Source organism: Balearica regulorum, chromosome 3, assembly GCF_011004875.1.
Source record: "Balearica regulorum gibbericeps isolate bBalReg1 chromosome 3, bBalReg1.pri, whole genome shotgun sequence".
Classification (NCBI taxonomy): Eukaryota; Metazoa; Chordata; class Aves; order Gruiformes; family Gruidae; genus Balearica; species Balearica regulorum.
This window is the reverse complement of record NC_046186.1, coordinates 94,261,911-94,285,775: the sequence shown is the minus strand read 5'-3', so window position 1 is coordinate 94,285,775 and position 23,865 is coordinate 94,261,911. Positions and strand designations below refer to the sequence as shown.

At 38.8% G+C, this 23,865-nt stretch overlaps 1 long non-coding RNA gene across 1 annotated transcript in view; it reads right to left on the bottom strand.

Annotated features, from left to right (window-relative positions):
* The window catches only part of LOC142601301 (uncharacterized), a 140,651-nt gene extending 117,260 nt beyond the window's left edge, over positions 1 to 23,391 (bottom strand). The window contains exons 1-2 of the long non-coding RNA XR_012834903.1: positions 23,234 to 23,391; positions 16,804 to 17,233 (exon numbers count right to left, since the gene is read on the bottom strand). This is a non-coding gene — a long non-coding RNA (uncharacterized LOC142601301). The remainder of the gene's footprint in view (positions 1 to 16,803; positions 17,234 to 23,233) is intronic.
* Positions 23,392 to 23,865: the final 474 nt, after the last annotated feature.

Below are 23,865 nucleotides of genomic sequence, written 5' to 3'. Positions count from 1 at the left end.
AAGGAAAGTCCAGCAGCAGTTCTGATTTCATTACAGGAACAGTGCCACTTTCTCTGTGGAAGAAGTGCATCTAATCTAGCTCTGTGTGAAGCCACATGGATTTCACCACACAAATGCAGTCAGCTTTGGAATGGTACGAAGCAACATTACATGTCCATTTAGGGTAAATACAAACATAGACTTCACAACTGAAACTGCTGGAAAAAATTATATGGGTACAACATGTGAACCAAATTGTACATACAATGTGCCAAATTTGTGATTTTGCCAGGACACCAGAATTTACTCCTCGGTGATTTGTCTTTTTACATCCATAATAGTAAGGAATAAATACCAATGCATCATTTCTGAAAGATGGCACTATCATTTTCTGTTCATCATTGTGTAATGCCATGTTTTAGCCCTGGCAAGATATAAACTGAGAATGTCTCCTTTTTAGTCCTCTATGAAGACAACTAAACAGCTGAGAGTAAGAACAAAAACTGGCTGCATTTACCCCTTCTGATGTATTTGCTTTATAAGTTTATCATACTGTTGGTGTTAGTATGGAAAGATCTCTGCAGCATTTACCAGGGTCAAAGCCATCAAAGTTTTATAGAAATTAAACCCAGTTCTGTATTTTTATGGAACCAACAGAGAACTGTATATTTCCTGCCACAGAATTACATAGCACTGAGGTGTTGATGGTATTTCTGTCAGATTGTTAAGAGGAATATCAACAAGTTCTCATTCCCACCACTATCTGTAAGTATTGCTCTAAGCAGAAATGGGATAAGACAGGTAATGAAGAAGGAGAAATCTGAAAAGATGGACGTGGTTTTTTGGGATAACACACTGAATAAACATATGGGTAAAGGTATATTCTATAAGTATCTATGCAGTCTTCCCCCAAAGCTTTTTATTGTCCCCAGTGAAGATGTCCTTACAGATGATGCTGTGATCCTGGTTTATGAATGAAGAATCTGTTTCACATGTTTCTTTGATTTTGCAGAACCCTTGGAAAGAGAGTACTGTGTGGGTTAACTTTCACCTGAGGTGTCCTGCAGTTATGTTTCAAAATCTTTGAAAAACAAAGCTATTTTTTACCTAAAGAATCCAAAGGCACAGGCAAAAATTATTAAACAAACATCAGCATACAACTTTTCATACACCGACGAGGGTTTTCTACATATTAAACATCCTCCTAAAATCCAGTGCAGAACAATTTTTGTTATAAACATGACTTCTTTGCAGGAAACTAGACAGTTAATACAAACTAAAGAAGGGTGTCTCCCTTCTGTCCCATTCTCCTTGCTGATTACAAAAGGGTTTTAGGCCATGTTTAGGGAGAACAGCTAACTTCTAAGCACTTTCCAGCTTCATCATTGGGGTAAGTCTTGTCTACTGGAAAAAAAATCCCTACAGCCACATCCATTTCAATCCACCAGACAGGCACTTGGAGCTAGTGTCACAAGGAGAGAGGACTAGAGATGTTAATAGTCAGCACGGTACCATGTGACTTCTGGAGACCCAGCTCAAGCAAAATTCCCAAACTCGGACTCTGCTTTATACAAAGGTGAAGAACTGTGAGGAAGCACCAGGACTCAGAATACCCCACACGACAGACTTCTGCAACCCTTCTGGAGGACTCTGCATTAAAATCCCTATCGTGAAAGAGATTGAAGAGGTATATGAACCCGTATCTCACAAACTGCAGGTAAGTGCTCCAACAGCTGGAGTTTTGTGTAAAAGACGGGAAGGCATTTCTTCCTGCTGATTGTTCCTTCAGCATGCTCAAAGCACATCCACAAGGTCAGTCCCAGAAGCTAAGGTAGGCAAATGGATACTCAAGCACTTCTTGAAATCATAAACGTAAGTGTAAAGGTATGAATAGCTGTGTGCATAGAGAAAATGACAGAAATGTAGGCACCTGGAGACTTCAGGGTTAGGTTGCAAGTTACTGCCAGAAATGGTTAGATTTTAGCAGATGGTTCAATTAGGAACATAACTTTCCCCATCCTCTTTCTTCTTCTTATATAAAGAAGGGTTTTTAGTACTTTGCCAGTTGCAGAGGGTTTAGAATAATACTATAATAAGAATGTCTACTGCTGTGGTGATCATTATAAAATTATGATACATAGCCAGTAAAACTACTGGCTGTGAGCTATGCATAGGTGAACTATTGCTCTTTTATTTCTCAGTTCTGTATAACACAGGTCTTTTTTTGTTTTTTTCACACTCAAGAAGAAATATAATAATATGGTAGAATCAGAAGAATTCACCTGCAGGCTTACGAGGCAGCTACAACATGAGGACAAATAAAATGCCACCAATAGGAAGATAAGTTAATATACCAACTAAACCATTGCCTACAATAATAAATATCATTCTGCTTTGTTAAGATTTCCCTCATTTCACTTTCCTCACTTTTTCTTTTCTTTCTCCCAGTACAATATAAAAACATTTCAGAACATGAAATATAGAGAGTTGGTGTTTTGGGATTTTTTTTTCATTCTCACTTTCAAAAAGCGTGGCAGTTGGTCTTCAGCTTACATAAGCCAGAACTGGATGATGTCCTTTGATCTCCTTCAGAGATCAATGGCCTCAGTACAGATGGCCAGATGAGAATAGTAAATGTGGCTGAAAACTTCAATATAAGCCCTGATGCTAGCTAACCAGGATTCACCTGAATGCTGTTTGGTCACCAGTTCCTGGGTCATTTTAACCTTGGCCACTTTCCAAGTAATATATGTATATATTTTATTTTTTTAGTAGCTACCCAGTTCAGCTTGTTCCATTCTATTTCTATTTCAGATTCTATTCAAAATCAGCCCATAAGACTTTCACAAGTCTCCACATGATCAGATAGTCACTTGGTCACGCTGTGTTGAGATAGTGATGTTCATCAAAAAAGGAAGGTATATATATATAATAATTTCTACATATAGTAGGAAATATAAAAAATAACAACCTTTATCCCCTCATTATTTTCTTAATAAGGATTATATGCAACACAAAAAGAGTGCAAAATAAAGAAATGGAGAAAAGTGTCCCATGATTTTCCTTATTTGTATGCATGACATTCACCCATCCTGCTGTACAAACTGACAGAAAAGTCCACGAGTATCAGTACATATTCTTTCCAAATCACCTGTCTGGTACCCATATGGCAAAGAACACGAATCACTTTTCTGCTTTAGTTGCCTCTTGTCCTCCTTATGGATATTTGAGGAGATGTTATTCACAGCATTGTTTCATTATATATGATATTAATAATTGTATACCTCCTTTATTACTCAAACCTAAAGAAAACAAAAACAAATAAAAAATATAGGAAAACCTGACTCTTATTTCTTATACCAGAGATAATCAGGATTTGCTCTTCTGAGAACAGGAAGGTTGCAACAATATAAATCAATGAAATAAGTACTGACATCTTTCAGGGCATCAGAGAGAATAACTTTAAAGCTGTATATATATTTTGAGATAAGAAATCATTCTCTTACAACAAGAATTTGCTGAGTACTTTCACCTTGGCATGACTTTCCTCCACCACATCTTCATATTTCCCTTTATACAAAGATTGATATTAGATTAGTGGATTCAGAGGATGAGCATGATATACTCAAGAACTCAGTAGGTGTTTTCCTCTGCAGTTGCTCTGTTATATTACAGCTCAGCAATGCTGTTTACAGGATCTCTGTACACAGTCACTAGTAGATGCAATCTTCCTGTATAACCTGTAAGTATGCAGGAGAGTATTTAAGGCTTTTGCATTTAGATAGACCTTGTTCATATCAGTGTTGTTCTATAATATTCAGAATTATGCAGAGATAAATCCTCACATGGTAGAAATCACATTAGTTTTGACAGGCTACACCAGACAAGGACTCAGGCCAAAATGTATTATATCCTATATGCAGCAAACCTCCAGAACTCTGTATGAGTCATTGCCATTTCAAATTCTCACTCTCTAAAAGAAGGTATTGTTTTTATAGGAACTCGACATTAGCCAGTGGAACTTACCCAGCTCAGTAGGAAATATCCAAGCTGCAACGAGTTTTAAAACTTGGTAAAGCAGACATGGTTCACCCCACGCTTGTCTGGTACTTAATCTACATAATACATGTGTTCTCCCAACACGGCTGTCTGGATCCATCCACACTGCAGCTGTGTTCTGTCTGGATGGAACTGCTTCACACCCCAGTAAAACAGGTGTCTCATGAGTAGCTGTACCTGGTCCATCTGGCAGTAATTTAGCAATTATGCTTTTATTATTAGCACTCTATAATCAGCTCATTGTGCGATTGCCAGTCTGTTCCCCCTGCCATTTTCTTGTGTGTGTGTTTGCATGTTTTTATATTTTCAATATGAAACCAGTCTTTTGTGCCTTATGACTGTAGTATGCGCAACTGAGACTGAGAGAATGGAGGCACACACAATGGGCCAAACAGCTGGCTTTGTGTTGCCTTAGTAGAAAATGTCTAATTACAGCAGAGTACACACGCCACCATTGATGGCAACACATTTGTATTAAAATGCCTTTGTTCTGGGTAGAGTCCTATCATTTATCTAAATGACTATTATTTTCCCTTTCTCCTCAGAGCTTTTATTAAATCTCTGAGCAATTTCAAGCCATTAGCCTACAGATACAGGCTTTATTCTACAAGAATGCATTACTAGGAGAATGGCTGGCTGCCTAGCTGTGTCTGGCACTAGCTAGTCATGTCAGGAGTCCCAGATCCAAGGGGCATGGCTCATCTCATTTTGATTGATGCTTCACTCCCCTAGTGTTGCTGCCAAGCGAGGTTGTAATTCATGCCCAGATGATTCTGCTGTCACTTATTTCTGCATACAGTGCCTGTCTTTTTCTGGGTGCATTTTAATTTGGGGGGTTTGTTTCCATTACTGCCAAAATCTGCCTGATGCTCGAGAGACTGCTTCCCAATACAAACTAATTGGGAGAAATGCCTAGGTGGAGAAGGATCAGTCTGAGGAAAAAAACTGGTGCAGCTGGCCCTTATACATGCCTCTGCTCTTCATCCTGTGATTGGTGGTGAACACGGCACATCTGCAGTCATTTCTTCTCCAGGCTGTGCTCTTTTCAACCTGCCTTGACATGTAAGATCGATCACATCATCTGTGTTCTTCTTGTCTACTTAAATTAAGCTATTTGGACTGCTTTTACCTGCCTGTATGTACTGTACCAGATGTAGTAGGGCAAGCATAATGACACTGCTAAAATGCAAATATCCACTAACATTTTATCTCATTAATGATCTTCTAGAATGTTTTGAAAAACTGCTACAGCTGGGTTGAATTTCTACCTTGCAGGGTCAAATATCACTGTCTTCAAGAGAGGTTAGAATTAGAGTGTTAAGAAAGCTAGGAAAGACTTTCACACTGGGGACAAATGCTCCTCTAGAATAAACTGAAGAATGCAGCTAGAATTCCTCTTCCAGCAGCAATGCAGAGTATGGATACATGGGCAGGATACTGCCAGAACCTCAGATTAGGATTTTATTTCAGGGGAAGGTGTTAGGCAAGGGGAAGGCAAGACAGAGAGGAAAGGGGTCTCAAAAGGGTTTGCAGAAGTAAATGAGGGCACATCAGTAGAATTATCCTGCTAGCAATAACTTGGGAATGCACACAACCTCAGTGATGGCTGGGGATTATGTCTCCAACAAGGGTTGGGGTTTGAAGAATGAGAAAGCCAGGACAGATGATAGCAACAGGGCTGAATAGCCAGGAAGGGTAAATTTAAGCAAGGACCCTTTGAAGCCTCTGGACTTTTTTACGCACACACATACACACACACCCACACCCTAGGTAGGAAACCTAGCAGTAGTCTCTAGCCTACTGATGCAGATTGCACTCTCAGTATAGCTCCAGGCTTTTTCCTCTTCAGAAACTCCACTGTTACTTTAACCCTTCTTATGAACTGAGACATAGGCCAGGGTTCCTGCCAAACACCTTTATTAGTTAATATTTGGAGGGGAAATGTCATGGTTTCCTAGGTGTAGGGTTAGCATTCAGCAGAAGTTAAAGCTGGGAGAGACAACTATGCTTCCTAGCTTAGTGGAGGTCTGATGCCACAATTCTCTGCTGTACAGTACTTTGAAGGATTAAGGGGAGAGTTCCCTCTCTTAAGTATCAATTTAGCTTAGGAGAAGGCAGGCAGGACCTGTGGTAAAAGGAAACTATGACTGTTTTTTTCAGTTGTCTGCAAAGCATCATTCTCTCTAGGGCTTTTAAGATCTATACACCTCACTCTCAGACCAGGGAGTAGGGTGCTGAGAAACACCTGAACAAGAGACAGAGTAAAAGTAGAGTTCAAAAGGGCCCATCAAGGTGATATTTAGGTCTTGGACTCAGACACCCCTCCCAACTGTACATTGTCCAGGCACTTGAAGACAGTCTGGTTTGAATCCAATTCTTTTCCAGGTTCAGGTAACAGTGAGGGTTCTTAAAAAGGAAAATCCCTGGGCAGCACTAGGAACACAGTTGGTTGAAAAGGGGCTGGAAAAGTGAAGAACTGCAGCAGAAATCCTCCTCCAAGCAGTATGTGCCCTCAGGACCTAGAGGCTGAGGTTCCCATTAGGATCAGTTCTCTGTAACAGAACCAGCAAGAGCAACATTCAGAAAATGCTTCCTAACTAAACCAAGAGTTTGTTAATGTCTCTTCCAGCCAGAACACTCAGGTACTGTTGTCAGGGAGTAGTCTGCCATGTCCCAGTCTCTATCCACTGGGGAATTTTTGTCTATACACTGATACCTGATCTATTGCTGTCTAAACCTTCCAGTCCCACACTACTTCTTTCCTTAGCTCCATCTTCCTACAATGCAGTTACCAAAATTATGTTTTCTTTTAACCATTGCAACTAGCAAGCCAAGCTGCTCTTCAAGGGCCTTCACATCTTTCCTCTAGTTTATTTACTTACCCTGCTTACCGTCAGGCTTTGCTGAGCTCTCTCACACCTCTGCTACTCTTATGCACCCAAATCCTCTACCCTTTCCTGTTTATTTTCCTAGTCTGCAGATACTTTCATCATCCTATCTCTGCTCACTTTCATTCACAACTTCTTACTCCAGAAGACAGATGTCCTGTCTAAAGAAACTGCTGGCAACATTTTTCTGGTCCTGAAAGAGTGTGAGGCTTTATGGTGTGTCAGAGCTCTGATTCAAAGCGTCATGCTTGTTCACCATTGCTACTCAGAACAACACGCATCAGAAGAGGATTTACTACTGATATATTCCACTAGTTTTCATTAGTCATACTTCTATCTCTGCAAATGCAATGGATAACTTAATTAACTATGTTATATTTACTTCCCTGCCCCCAAAAATGATAATTAAAAAAAAGGCATGCACTGAAATATGTTGAAAAATATTTGTACTTAATGTTCTGCAAAAGCCTTGGATATATAAACAAAGCCAGTTTCCTTTCTCAGTCCTACACTTGCCTGCTGTTCTTCCTGGACCTGCAAATAGTGGGATGGGCAAGTGGACAAAGAGATAGGCTGGAGATCAGAAGTCCAAGCCAGATTTCTGCAGTGTCATAGATGTCCTGTGTGACCTTTCATCCTCACAGCTGAAATGTAGAAAGCAAGAAAGCACTTCTCTTGCAGAGATGGTATGGGACACTCAAGTATAAATGCAATAGGGGCCACAAAAGCACCTAATAGAATGGTAAATTAAAGAAAAACATACTGACCCATCCTTTCCTTTGACCTATTTTACAAGATTAAAACAGATAGCTTTCATAAATCTAAAGGGAAGATAAGAAACACATAGGAATAAGTTTGCATCCATAGTGACACTAGGTAGAATGAGATTATAATGGCTGAAAATCATAGATACTCCAAAATTAGAGATACAAAAGACTATTTTATAGGTCATCCAGTCCATCCAATGGCAGGATTTCCCATGGAAACTGTTCTCCAATATCTTTATCCAGCCTACTCCTAGAGTCTTTGTGGCTTGAGGCAGAAGGTGATCTCCAGATGAGGTCGTAAATATTTTTTTCCCTGTGGCACAATACAATTTCCTGAGCATGTCTGAATCAATTTTTTAATTTCCAGCAAGAGACTTTGCTATTTTTTTCCCACCAATTTGAAGCAGATGGCCTCATCTGAAAGCTAGTGACCTGAAGATATGCATTTTTTCCACTCACAGGTCAACCATTCATTAGTGACCTTGAAGAGAAAAAAAAAAACCCAAATGCTGAAAGAATTTTCTTTGCTAAAGGAAAAATGAAAACATTTCAAGTGACTGGTTCAAATTATCATCCTAAAATTACCCTTTGAATGAATTAAACACTTAACAATGCAACAATGCTTTGTGTTCTCATTTGTTACAAGGGATTTCAGCCCACAAGCCATCTGTAGCCTTATGTGACAGGCTGTAGCCTGCTTCTGGATTCCCTTTCAGAGGTCTCAGTCTGAGCCAACAGCAGTTTGCAAAGGAAGATGGATTTTTCTGAAGGCAAGAGGCTACCTTCCCCAAGCATCTTTTTCTACAAAACGTTAAGTGTGTGATCACACAGTGCAAGAAAGACTGAGGGGACCAAGAGGTAAAAGAGCTCCCAGGAATAGACTGTTCCTGCATTTCACTGTCTACACCCTGTCCTAGTCCCAAGAGCAATCAAGAAAAGTTGTAGCTGTGAGCAGGCTGTATGAATTACTTTACTTATGGCATCCTACACATGGAAACCATCTTCCCAGGTAACTTCTCAATCTCTGGTAGCTGTAGACAGGCCTAAATACAGTAGTTGATCCACACATGAGCAGTACAACTGGCATTTGTCTCAATTTACTTTCTCCAAAATGCAAGGCAAGTATTATAAAAAATCAGGTGCAGTTTTCCTAATTCTATTCATGAGGACAATACTTTTTCCTTGAAATCCCTGTCTGAAACCCATTTGTGTTGTTTTAACATCTTGTGCTGAATCCCTCTGCAGTGTTGATGGACTTCACTTTCATATCTCTGTTTTCCATTTGCCGTGTGTGGTGTTATTGCTGAAGATCTGGGGCTTTTTGCTTCTGATTTATTCTAGGCTACTGGTGCAGATTCTCAGCTTCCTGAAAAACCCAAGAACACATGACAGTCTTTTACTGCACTGTTTAGTTCCAGCTGGTCTGATTTCCAGAGCAGTTTATCCAACTCTTTTTTGGAAGATACATCACCACAGGGGATAAGAAAAGACCCTCTCAGGAGAAAGTATAAAACATGGGAAAGTAGCTATAAATGGTTAATTTTCACAATGGAAAGATATCAAAAGTAGTCCTAATGTTTTTTAAGGTATTCATATATGATGTGGCACAAAGTTATTCAGAGCAGTGTGTGGGATGCCGGACTTGTCCAGGCTTGTTGGTGCCGAATACAGGGCCATTATGACCCAGCAGAAGGGGCCCTGGGGGAGTCCATCTTGGGCGAGAGCAGGGATTGAGCAACTTGCTTATCTTGCACTGATAAGCACTGGACCTGAACAGGGGCAGGAGATGAGCAATTTGTTCATTTTAACAAGATGCAGCGCCTGACGGGTCTGCTCCTTAATCAACTAAGTGACGCCTGGGGTGAGGGGGAGCCTTCACAGCTTGACGTTACTTTGGTAAAACTAAACAGACCACCGCTCCTCTGTACTGAATGCCTTTGTTCTCTGCCACTTCCCCCCCCCAGCCCTGATCAACTGCACAACAAGCCTTGTTAAGGGCCAATCGACACACAATACCTGACTTAGTCCCACCTCACCAAAAGTATAAATCTGGCATTTAGAATCCTCTTTTCTGAGGACGAGAACTCCAACTATCCGGACGGGTCGACGGGCCTGGACCTCTCTCCTCCCCAAGCAGGGACGCCTCTTTGGTAAGACTTGCACCTCCGATTATGTCGGATGTTACCCCGGGAAAACTATCATTAACAAAAGCGCTGAACTATTAACTTGAGCTCAAAATTGTTGCAGTTAGTGCATTTATCAACAGCAATTCCGAACTTTTATATCTGTCGCTTCAATAAATTACCTATTTTTTCTTTTCAACTTTGCGAAACTGTTTCAGTGAAAGTCCTTGGTGGGGCTCTGACAGGCAAACGTTGACTCTGATAAGTGGCTACACACATAACCCTTTAGACATAAACCGTTGACCAAGTCTGGGACTAAGACTGGACCTAGCCACACCTAGGCTCCTCTCTGAGAAGGAGTTTAGAAAGCAAGGGGGTCCTTTCTGAACCTCGTGACTCAACGGGATGGCCTCCCTCAGTCACATATCACACTTGTACCCTTTCTCGCGACACAGTGAAAACTAGAATTGACAGCTAGGAGTTGCAGAGGGCTCTTAATGCTAAGTAACTGAGCAATAAAGTGTCAGATGAAATTCAGTGTCAATAAATGCAAACTGAGGCACATGGAGAACAACTTTAATTAGGCAGGTAAAATGTCGGCCTGTAAGTTAACTCTCACTTCTCAGGAAATGATCATGGAATTCAATGAAAGCATCAGTTCAGTGCTCAGCATCAGCCAAAGAGAGAAACAGACTATTACAAAGAGGTGAGAGAGAAATACTGGGAAAAAGAAAATAGAAAGTGCATTATGTTGTGCTATAATGCCTCGGAGCAGTTAAATGAGGCCAGTGAAAAATAAGGAGCAGATTTCAGATGAGGAAAAATTAGAAGATAAAAGATCTTAATACTGGAGATGAGACAGAAGAAAAGGATATTACAGGCAACAACAAAATCGTTACTGACATGGAGAAGGTGAACAGGGAACAATTTTTTGCCTTTTCACATAACACAAGAGCTAGAGGGAACACAATACAATACAGACCGAGAGTCTGAAACTAAAGTCAATATTCTCTTCACACGCCCTTGCTTCAGGACAGCACAGGGGTCAAAAGTACAAACAGTTAAAAAAGTAACTAGATTTATTCATGCAAGAAAATTCTTCAAGGGCTCTTAAACACAAAAATTGTTATAGCACCTGCCTCAGGAAATCCTTACACCACAGATTTCCACAATCTGGGAACAAGAATGGGAGAAAATATAATTTTGTACTGTTTTGTTCATATACTTTTTCCTATTCAGTGTCTACTGGACACCCTGAAGAACCGTGTACTGAGCTAAGCACACTGTTAATTGACTTGATACAGTTCATTTGCTAGTATCGCTATTCTTAGGTCTGAACACCTTAAATCTCATCAACTCCATTATGATTGCATGCTTAGCAGAGATTTATCAGTCAAGGGCTCTCATGCAGAATGCCTTTTTGTGGTACATCATGCAGTGTGGGCCAAGAGTTCAGCCTAAGTAAATCCATGGGTGTGAAGTTATATACTATGTTCTTAAATTAAGGTTTGGTACAGATTAAGTGGCATCTCCCCATGGCAAACAAATTGTTTTGGAATAGGTCTTTGACCAGATCTGATATTTTTGGGCTTTATCATTCAATCAACCTGTTTTGTTTAGCAGTTTCATAAAGTAATTTAAGTTCTTGGTTTCCATGGTAACATGGAATGCTCCTCTGAAATTAGTTATATGCTCTTGAAAGAACATTATCTTCTCCCAGTTTTCTGAAGAGTAATGTTATATGTAACTTCACATAAAGTACCACTGTTTAAACGTGTAAAATACTCCTTATAAGGTTTTGTAAAACGGTAAGTATTCTTCATAGTCTATCAACGTATCTCACTCTTACTAAATAACACTCTCCACATGAGAATTCTTATTGTCTGTTCAAGTAAGGAAGTGCTATTCCGCACTATCATCAAAAGCAGTCAAATCTGACTCAGAGCAAATATTAATGGCACTTTACAAAAAAATAGAAAGTAAGGATACAGATCGCTAAGTACACATCCAGAGCAGTGTTTCAATCTAGAGAAGGTAAATAGAAACATCAAGAAAGGTAAACAGGCCTGTTTCAACTGTTTATGTATTTAGTTTGTCATCTCTGTTGATTTCAGTATGTGAGTTTGCCGGATTAGAGACAAGCTTTAGGTAACTGTTGCAGAATGTTTTCAGAAAGTCAACTTTAATTTCATTAAGAGCTAAAGATCAAGAGTTGTTGGCCCATAGTGCTTTATGGAAAGTTATATCCTTATATATTCTTTTAAGGAGTAGAAAAAAAAAATTATGTGTCAAGTTACTTTAGATGTTAGTTGTTCACTTCTAAAATATGTATAAATAATATGCAACTGAAGGACCATGTCAAATTGAAATAAAGAACTAATTCTAGATATAATCCTCAACAGGTGTAAAGCCATACTAGAATCAGTACCACAGATCAATACTCCAACGAAAGTCACATTTCTATTGACATCAATAGGCCAAATTAGCAGCTAACATAACATGAAGTAGCTCCAGAAGGAAGAACATACTTGTAAGGCTTTTACCCAGCTACGGTTCTGCACAAGCGGGGAGGAAAAAAAAAAAAAAGATGCAAAAAGAAATATTTCACATTTCATTTCACACCAGCCAGAGAACTAACTTCACAGTACCACTTCCTCCATCTGCTATTATCAAACACTCGGGAGAGAAATGCATTGTGTTGCTGACCTTAGAGGCTCCAATTTACCCACTCACTCTTCTTGCAGCTTTCCCCATTACAGGTGGATCACTGATTTATTAAAGCAGTGGTAACTTTCTCACTAGCAGGCACTGTCTTCAAACAAACTGATTATTCATGAGTTCAATATGCCCCTCAGTGCTAGTACTTGACCTCTTATTTGTTCTTTTCCTTCTGTATCTGGACCAATTTATGCTCATAAAATTACTTTGGACCTTTTCTATCCTCCAGGCTTGTACTTTTCCATTGCATGATTGCTTCCTTACATAATGGCATAGTAATCAGTAATTGATGACTTAATATTTCCCTTTTCTAGCTAATTAGCTTCCTGATCACAGTGCTGCCATCAGGAACATTCAGGTGCCATAGATTATGATACCAATCAGGGCTCAGAGCCAGGAAATATCCAATGCATTTAGTGTCATATTTGCTGTGGGTGTTCTTTTCCAGATGTGACAGGAAGCCAAGGTTTGTGCTACACTGAGTTGCCAGAAGATGATGATGTCTCCATATATGTTATCTTCTAACTCTGATATACTTGCAAAATTTCATTTGCAGGTTTAGGTAAATAGACCTGGCATTTTGATCTAATACATTATATTCTTCCTTATCTAAGCTAGTATGAAGAATTAGCATGTGGTACAAACTTATATTCTGTGCTACAGAAGGGATTCAATGGAGGCTAAAGTGATTTTTTTTTGTTCAGGGAGTTTGCAATCTATGTCAAATGTTCTGTGATCTTCAGCTGACAGGTACTCAATTTTAGGCACTGTTAATATATTACAAAATTTAGACAAAGAATATGAGTGAAACAAGAAGGAATCTAGAGGAAGTCCTTGTTAGCGTCCCTTGTAGAAGCTGTGGCAGAGAGATACCTGTCTTAATGTTACTGGTACAAACTTTGTAACTTCATCTATCCACTCTAAACTCTGTGTTCCTGAACATGCCCCACCCTTCATACCTGTTTATGTCCAGGTACGTACATTTAGATTCAGTTGAAGAAAGAAAAAGACAAGAAGTGCCATATTCCAGAAATGGACTGCTCAACCTGGATTTTCCTGAGCTGAGAGCAAGTTCCTACAAATAATATTTATGTGCAGGTCTTATGTTCTAGTGCAGCCAGGTGAAAGATTTTGTCAGGAGCATCACTGGAGACAAAAGTAAGAACTTTGTTGACTACTAATGTATTGCTACAGGACTGGCATACACCATATTTTCCAAGTTGTTAGATTGATCTGATACTAATTCCCTATGATGGACCACTGACAGTAGAAGAGATGTCCTAAAAATTCAGGATTGAAACTGATCCTTGTAAAACTGTCCCTGTTGGTACAGGGATCGTGTCAGACTTGGCATTAATACTGGGAAAAATTAATTTCCTTGGGTATTGCTGCACCAATTTTTGTATGTGTTGGCTTTCATTTACAAAGGGAACCTGTCATTAATAAAATGTCTACAATCAAAACTGATATAATTATTTTATTTTTGATCAATGGTAATTTTATTTTCCCTAAATATAAAGATCCTATTTCTAAACCCCTTAATTCCCATGACAGCTTCGATAACACTAATGTTGATGGATTGTCTTGAAAATCATGGTCATTTATCTCCAAAAGACACCCTAATACAGATGATGACATTAGAAAGAAGCTTTACTCCCATGAGAGCTGGTCAATATCGTCAATAACTTTCTTTGTAAACTATTGTTCGGAAAACTTTAAGCACAAGAGCTTGGAAAAGTAGAAGACTGTGTGAAGGAGGCTGTGCTCTATCTTCTACTTGGAGGAATAAAATAGACATGGTAAGCAGTAATTTGTATTTTAGAGGTAGCATTTCCTATAATAAATGGTGGATTATTTAATTTATCATAAAGCATTTTATTATGCACTCAGAAAAAAAAAAAAAAAAAAAGAAAAAGAAAAAAAACCCAAAACAAAAAAACACAAACTCTAAAATCAGCAAAAAGTCAGTCCTGTCCCAGCAAAAACAGTGCATCTATACTTCCAAACAAAATGTATTTGAAAGTCCTAATTGCATATATTTTGTGTCTCCCTCTCTTTCATTCCTAAACAATCCACAAGATATCAAAGGAGGTCAAGATAATGGCAACGAGAGGTGCCTTTATTTAGGGAAAGGTTGCATTTTATTCATTGCTTGCACACAGAATTAAATACCAGGCAGGAATATATTGACTTTGTGAAGGTTCAGTTTCATACAGTGAAAACCTGTAACTCACCAAGCTAAATCTGATGAAAGAAAGAATTTAAACAGAGAATGACAACTGGGCACTGTTTCAAATCCTGGAAGATCCCAAAGGCACAATCGGGCAAGACAAATCAGTAAAAAGAAAAAGGCAGGGGGAGAAGAAGTTGGTGATAAATACTCACAAATAAATATATTTATGTTTTTGTAAATTAATGTATGAGTGTGTGTAATAATAGAAGAAAAATGGTAACTAGACAGTTAAAAGTATGTGTTTGAAGCTATAATTTGTATAATTAAACATATATTATAGTCTGTGAATTGTATAAACATCCAAAATTTGATTACAAGGTGAACTTAATAATGAGCAGAATTTGAAGTGCTTCTTGCCAAATGGCAGAAGTTTCTGAGAACAGAGTTTCAAAGTTTCAGAAACTCAGAACCCAGTTTTCTCAACAGGCAAGAGATGACAGAAGAGAGAAACCTCACTTTTGCTTAACAAGTGCTAAGTGCTCTTTTTTATTTATCCTTCTATTCACTTTCAGTTGTAGTTATATGTGAGCACTCAATCCAAGGTGATTCTCTAAAATAAGCTCATCGATAATGTCTTCATTGCTTTCAAATGTAAATCTACAATCTATATGAGCTTTCATCTGGGAAAAAAAATAGATCCTAATTTTATTAATAGCATTCGCTCTCCACTCTATACATAAGAACTTGAAACTTCTCACAATGTCACAGCTCCTGTTAGTATGTATTCCTCTCACAACATTAGAGAAACCTCTATTCAAATCCGACCCTTATTATTTGTAGCAGCTACCAGAATGAGTGATGACGGTAGCTGTCCTACAGCTTTAACAACTCCGTGAAATGAAACAAGAAGAAAGTCCAAGACAATCCCATCTAGATTCACTGTCTACCAGACTTGTGTTTATAGAGTTTCACTTCACACTTTACATTTTTGCAGCATAAAGCTGCGATCCCTTTCTTTTATAGACTTTGAGATTGCACACAATAAAGTTTTAATGTATAGGCTGAGGGTATCTATGTTCCTTTCTCAGGGCTGCATAGCCACAGCACGGATTGCAGTGTGATCAGGCTATGAGCGTGGATTTCATGTGCAGGACCTCATGATTCCTCAGGACACGCATGAACCCAAATGTGAAAACTTCACCTCTTGGACCACCTATCCATTGCCCAGCTGCATGTGACACATGAGATGCTGGAGCAGAAGAGTAGGTATAAAATCTATAAAATTGCACAGGAGCACCAGTATAATACAGAGATGACATACAGCTGGCCTATCACAGGAGGCAGTTGCAAGTAGCGCTCATGCCTCTGCGTCCTAGAAGTGCACATTTTTTTGCAGAATACTTTTTGCACATTTTAGCATATTAGCTCAACACATAGACTTCATACCACCTTTTCCTGAGATCTGAATTTCACGTGTCTTTCTTTGTCTATCTTACTTATCTTACTCAGGATACCTGAACATCATCATTTGCTGCTGTAAGTACATTTTACCAATAGAAAATAATAGGAATGAGTATTGGTAGAAATAGTATTCCAGTCAGTGAATATAACTTGCTCCAATAGGGAATGAATTTACTTACTTACTCTTTCCATCTGTAACTACTGATCTGCTTCAATTAATTACCTCCCAGTATTCTTGTTTCTTTTGTCCACTGGCAAATCCTCAGCCATAGCAGAATTAATTTGGGAGTTCCAAAGCAGTTCAGTCAAGGGAGAGGCTCTGCCACAACAAATATTCAACACACAGGTAGAGGATTGGAGTGTTTCTATAGCTGAAACTGGTAGTGCTGACCAACAGTGCCTTTTCACCTGTACTCTGAAGTAGATAAAACAACATGGAAAGGGGTTATCATTAGATTTTGTGAATGGAATAATACTTTTCTCACTTTGGAGCTTTATTTAAAGTCATCCAAAAGAGGTTAAAGGTGGAAAACTGCACTCTGAACAGGAGGCTGTTCTGAGCTCAGAGCAGAAATGCAACTGCCACAAAACTATACTGAGAAATGTATTATGTAAATAAAATAAAACAAGCTCACCTGCCCATAATCCCAGGCAGAGACCATCAGTACAATCTCCTGCACTTTAATTCCATTAATATATGAAAATAACAGGTGCTGTAGCTTCTGATCACGCTTTGCACCGTTGTCAACACAGTTTCCTAGGCTGTTCATCTCTTCAGGTTTGAAGAGGGACAGAAAGAGGTTGGAACCAGACACCAGGACACTCTCTCACCATTGGAAGGAGTGAATAGTTCCAGCCTTCTGTGATCATGAAACTATGGTCTTGCACTCCAAATCCAGTTTTACAGACTCAGTTATTTTTTCATAGTAAATCCCATAGCTCCTTAAAGACATCAGGTCGTCATCCCTGCTTTGGATAGTCCCCTCAAGAAGCTTGATGGCACATGTAACACAATCCCTGCTGCTCATCCCATCATCCCCTTTAAACATAGGAAGATGGGAGAACCTAGACAAAAGGAAAACATGAATAACATGAAACTATGTATACTAGAACGTAAGAACATTTTAAATTGCATTCATCTCTGAAAGCAAATTTCTATAGAAAGCAAGGAGCTACAACAGCAGCCAGCAAAACTGAGTTTGGGATAAGTGGCGTGTACTCTGTGCCTCACAGCATAGCAGCTGGAGGTACCCAGGGTGGGGAGCAGCTCAGGATCTGATTAATCCACAACCTGAATGAAAAATGACAGCATCATGGTTAGAAACCAGCAGACATGCCACTGGTGTGAACACATTCGAGCTTCATGTCCTGACTCAAAAAAAAGGAAAAAAATTCGTTAATACTTACTGCAAAACCACTTCTACCAAAAATATACATACTTTGAGCTCAGTCTGTTTTGTGACTGAGGCTGACTGGAAGCAGCAGAGGTTCCTCAGAACTGTTTATTCTTGGGGAAGGAGCAAAAAGCCTACTATAAAAATTTCTACCCCACTTTCATGCTATCTGTGAAGATCAAGGGATAGACCCCTCTCTCACTTTCCACTGCAAACCCAAGACAGCAGAAGAAGCCTCTTTCAAGTGGCTAAGCTGTCATGCCATCATGTGTCTTTGTACACCTCTGAGTTTCCCTTTGTGTAGATATATGAACAAAACCTTACACATGCAAAAGATTATGGAAGAGAAAATAGAGAAAACATTTTTCCTCAGATGACTCAAAGTTGTTTTATTCTTGAATGGACTATTTATGGAATGTTTTCCACTTTGCTCTGAGCTCCAACTTTTAGGCAAAGCAGTGTGTCAAGCACTTTAAATTATATCTATCCATCTGAACATTTCTAGCAGTAGAAGCACTGAATGCGTCCTATGACAGTCAGGCTGGACAAGATGAATGAATTCATCACATCTCCATCATTAATTTCAGTGATTTCAATGCAGCCAGACAGCTATTTGCTGGCGGTGGCAGCATCTCCTTGATGTGTTACTTTTTCCGACTTAATATTTTTCTTAACAGAAACATTGGAGGGAACTGAGCAGAGATGTGGAGCTGTTAAAGCAGAATGAAATTATGTCTGGGAAAAAGTTTAATCAAAACCCCTTCAGTTTGCCCATTAAGCGTCCATGGAAATCTTGTCAAATTCAACCAAAGGCCAAAAGAATTAAATAAACAAACAAATAAATAAAAGCAAGAACAAAGAGAGACACACACAGCTCTAGGTCTCTACATCTCTAGTCCCTACGGATTTTAATTGTTACACTACTGTAATTCAGACAAGTCCCAGGAGACTGAAACTACAGATTTTGTCTGAGATATACCTATGGATTAATTTAGCTCATGTAGTTACTGGCTTTCTAATCAATCCTTTGAGGCTCCTGTGGACTCATACCACGGGTGACTGGGAGGAAGGAAATTTAACCACAAAATTTGTCATCTGCAGAAGTGTTTCAATATAACCAGATACAAATTTTACAGAGCCAATTTCTACTCTCACTCCAGGTCCACAAACCGAGACTCCAGTGATACCAATATAGATACTATTGATTTACAGATGTAGAAGCCATAAGGCAGATACCAGTGAGTTTACATATTTCTCTCTAGAGTTTTAGTATCCTCTTTTTTCATTTTATTTTCAATGTCAGTACTATTGTTTGGAGTTTTTTTTCCCCATATTTGTTTTTATTTAATTATAGTATAATTTATTCTTGGGAAAGCATCATTATAATTTGTAAGCTGCCTCCAGATTTTATTTGTATTTCTATTCCTTTGCTTCTGAATAAAAAAAAAAAAATTCTTTAAGGCTAGCTGACAAATGGTGACTACTTTTCCCATAGTCACTGCAGTCATGACACTGCAGTGCAGCATTACAGCAGTTCAGCTAGAGAAAACACACTTCATCACAGGATCGGGAGCCTTGACAGTGGAGAATAGCAGCATAAGACATCAACATGGGGCATTTAGTGGTTCAGGGAGATGTGGACTGATGATGAATGTACCCAGAAAATAAACATTTTCCTATTTTGTATGTTGAAAGAAAAAGTTTTGATTCCCATCAATCTGATGAAAAATTCTAAATGTAGTTATTAGTCTGTTAGTACATGAAAGTTTATCAGGCGGAAAAGGATATCTGTCATGGTTTAACTTGGCAGGCAGCTAAAACAACAACAACAACAACAAAAAGATAATAATAATAATAACAACAATAATTACAATAATAATACAAAACAAGTGATGCACAGCACAATTGCTCGCTACTTGGAACCAATGCCCAGCTAGTTCCTGAGCCACACACCTCCCGGCCAACTCCCCATTATATACTGAGCATGACATCATACGGTATGGAATATCCCTTTGGCCAGTTTGGGTCAGCTGTCCTGGCTGTGTCCCCTCCCAGCTTCTTGGGCGCCCCCATCTTCTCGCTGGCAGGTCAGTATGAGAAGCTGAAAAGTCCTTGACTGTTTGGCAACAACTAAAATATTAGTGTGCTATGAGCATTATTCTCATCCTGAATCCAAAACCTAGCACTATACCAGCTGCTGGGAAGAAAATTTAACTCTATACCCCAGCTGAAACCAGGACAATACCACAGTATAGCAGCATTTGAATGTCATTTAATGGAAAGAGTAAAGGATTTTTTAACCAGGGGGAAATACATTGTTCCATTAGTGGGAGAACTAAGGTGATACCAACTCTCATATTCTGGTGCTCTCTGTCGGCAATTACCCCAGTGCATTCCTTTACCCTTTTGACCTTGAAAAATCTTACCTTTCCCTGAAATACCTTGATATTCCTCATTTCCTTCATCCCAATACAAAGATGAACAGCCTCTACAAACTCAGTCTAATCCCTATACTAGCTGCTCTCTAATAGACTGAGGACATGTGCTCAAACAGCTTCCAAGCTTTGTGTGCAATATTTTGCCAGAGGCAAGGCAAGCAGAACAGTTAACTGTTGAGTTTTCACTGCAACCTTTCCCTCTGTGGGAGATCTGATTTGGGTCTCACTTCTGTTCTCACCCACTACTTTTTGCAAAGCTTATATAAATGCAATTACCTTTGATGTCTCTGCTTCCTTCCAAAATATGATTGAAACTGGCCAACAGATTTGAGAGTTAGTTACTTAGGTAAGGATTAGGGAACAAACAGATGAACAAACAGGTGGAAAGCCAACATGATCACATAATTTTTGCTTCCAGCCAAAAAAATAATTTTGGAAAAATTGCATTTGCTACTACAGAAGGGGTTTTGTGAGAACTCTTCCATGGCAATGTTATCAGTTCCTCTACCAGCACTAGCTACCATCTTAAACTCTTGAAAAACAGCTTTACTGAGCCCACACCATGCAGGCAGAATTGAAGAATGTGGTATCACAGTCATGTTCTTGCTGATGAAGCACAGCACGTTAGTGAAAGAATGGCCTAACGACATCGACCTAACAGGACTGCTCCCTTCCCAAGACCAAACTAAGGCCTGCTGTGGTGGATAAATGGATGCAATCCTGAATGTACTATAAATCATTCAAAGCTCTTGCTCTTCCATTCTACAAGTCCAACACTCATCCACATTGTGTTCATTTTCAAGATGGAAAAATTGAGGGATTTTCTTTCAATTTTAACTTTTATACAGTCCACTGTAAGCAAAATACAGTGGTAAATGCAGAAGAAAACCAATTAGACAAATATTATTGTGAATTGAAAACTCTGGATCGAATTTTCATTATCATTATTCCTTGACCTAGCACTGACATGTGCAGATTTAAAACAATTGCACTGGATTTTTACTATGCACCTTTCATTAGTGCTTATGGTAGGCTGATTAAGTGCTCCATTGAGATTCAGAGACAATTACACATGTTATTTTGCTTTGGCAGCAAGATCTTTCACAAATATTGTGGTTTTAATTGTTTTCTCATGCAGAATTTTATCTGCTTTCTTTGACTTTCACTGAAGTTGTCATCAACTTGCAACATTGTCATCACTTTAGAGAAATTCTATCACTTTTGAAAAGCGAAGGGTATTAAACTGCCTCTCCCCCAAGGTAAAATGAGATTCTTGACTTTGTCTTTTGCATTTTCATTAATATGCTCTGTAGCTCTAAGCAGGAGCGGTATTTCAGTTCTGAATGCTGACATGGAGAACTGAAATAATGGTCATTATTACAGTCATTAGTCACTTTATTCTGAGCTATGCCTTGAGGATGCTTCATACAGTATATGCAGCTGTCCCTTGCAGGACATATGAGTCTGTGCTGAATTCTAATCAGGATTTCTAATACTATTTTTTTTCCTTTTTAATTGCTGCAGATTCATTTGTCTCCACCTCTCCATCTTTATATGTACCTATTCTCATTTACTCTTTCAACTTATTACAAATTTTTATGAAGTACTTTCACTGTTTCTTGGAAGACTTTCACATTTGCATGTTTCTTTTTTATATGGACTGTCCTCTGTTTCCTGAGTGTGTCTCTTTTCTTCTTTGTAATCACAGAAACAAGATGGGGAGCAGACTGACTGAATTGCTCCATTGCCCCAGGTCAAAGGTGGGACTGAGCTTTATGATACACTTTCAAGACTTGTTTCTGGAGGCAAACAGCAAGTAAAGGTTACTTTACAACAAAGTGTGTGTTGCCTCTGACATGCTACGAGTCGTACACAGAGCAGGCCAGGTTTCAGTGCATGCAAACCAAGAGTTTCATCCACTTTGGTCCACTGCCCTCCCTCCTCACCCTGCCTGCTTGCATACTTCAACCACACCTTAGATACTGTCTTCTCAATTGTACATTCACTAGGTTGTGGATAAGTATATGGTTATACATCTCATACTAGAAAAAAGGCCTCACATAATTTGATATTTTCTTCAAAACCTCCATCTCCCAGCATCAGGGCAATATATCACCCTTGTACCTTGATAATGTAAGGTTTGGGGGTTTTTTGATGGGAGAATAACATTGGACTCAGATCCACTCTAATCTCAGAAAATGGAAGTAAAATAATAAAGCCCTAAGGCATGTTATTATTATGGGTTTTAAATTTATTATTTTAAACACTATCTCATGATTTTCAAGGGCATGACTCACCATTCTAGAATGCCTGGAATTAACAATACTGAGTGACAATAAAAACAAGGTTCCATCATAGTATAAGCCCTTAGGCAATACAGTAGCAATAAAACAAACACTATCTTATAGCTAGGAAGCTATTCTAGGTCCCTCTGGGTGTCAGCAGAACTTCAGCAGAGCATAAAAAGAAGTGAATTTCACAATACATCTAAGCTTTTGTGATAAAACAGCACAGCTTCTGTGGAATTAATTCTGCTCACAAGGAGAAGTTTCCACCTCCACAGTACAGCAGAATTATCTAATGAACAGTTTTATTATAAAGTCACTATCAGGTGAGTTTCTATGCAGTGCCTACACCTCACCTGTCACTACTGTGGCTATAGGCATCCCTTTCCCAAAGAATACATTAGTGTTTTATGTATCATTGTGAATGGTGAATTGTAATAGAAAGCAGTTTTGCTGCTTGATAAACTAAGCATCATTTGAAGCTCTTACAGTTTTACTTAAAAACTCATAAACACATGTTTGTTTTGCTAGGACAATGAAATGCCATTTACCTACTGAAATCCCAATTAACTAAAATTCTGTGCTGGTGCTACTGATGTAAATCAGGCTATTAGACAGGCAGTGCAAATGAAGATGCAGAATTGGTTCCAACCATTTAGCTGCTGCTAATTGAGATGAAACGGAAGGCAACACATTGAATTTAACATTGTCTGTATAGACAGTTTAGTAGTCTTTTTTCATTGCAAGAATTTATGGACTGTGCAATGATAGCACCAGTGAAAACATGACAATGTAATAGCATGATGCATTGTAATGCTTTATCCTTCATTGTAAAACAATTGGGAAATATGGAGGTGATGGAGCATTACCTCCCACATTTTCCAATGAACCTTTCCATACAACTGTTTCTCATGGGACTGTTGAAGCTAAAAACAATGGAAGACTTACCGGGGGAATCTGGCCACAGAGGAGGGGTCATGTTATAGTCTCTAATAAAAGCACCTTAAGAGTCCCAGTTTCCACAGGGGAATCTCCATGAACCAATAATTATCCCTCCAACAGTAGTTTGTAGGTGGCTTGCCATTCAGGTGCAGATCATAGCAAAAAGGCCTAAATAACACATAGGGAAAGAAAGGTACTTAAAATTTAATTCAAGGAAGTTGATAGATCAGCTGAGGAAAAGCAGAACTCGGCCGAGGAAAACGATTAGGGAAGAAGTTCTTTAGACTCTGCATCTCAAAGAGATTTTAACATCTGAGCTAAAAGGCAGTACTTCCCCAGAGACAGATTGTTATTTTCTTTTCTTTTGTTTTACTATTTTCACCAGGAAAGTCAATTATATTAAGAAAAACTGTTCTCCTAGGATTCTTTGAAAGAACAAAAAAGTAGATCTCAATGAATATCTGAGGGTAAGATTAAATTTTAGGCTAGGCAACTTGGTTGCCATTTTAGATGTCCCTGAATGCCTAAACTTAGCTGTTCTGTGGCTGAGATTTATGAAGTTAGGTCCTTCCACAGCTTAGGAAGTACCCTATTACTAGATCATGCATTCTTTTTTGAAGTTGAATAAGGGGTCTGAG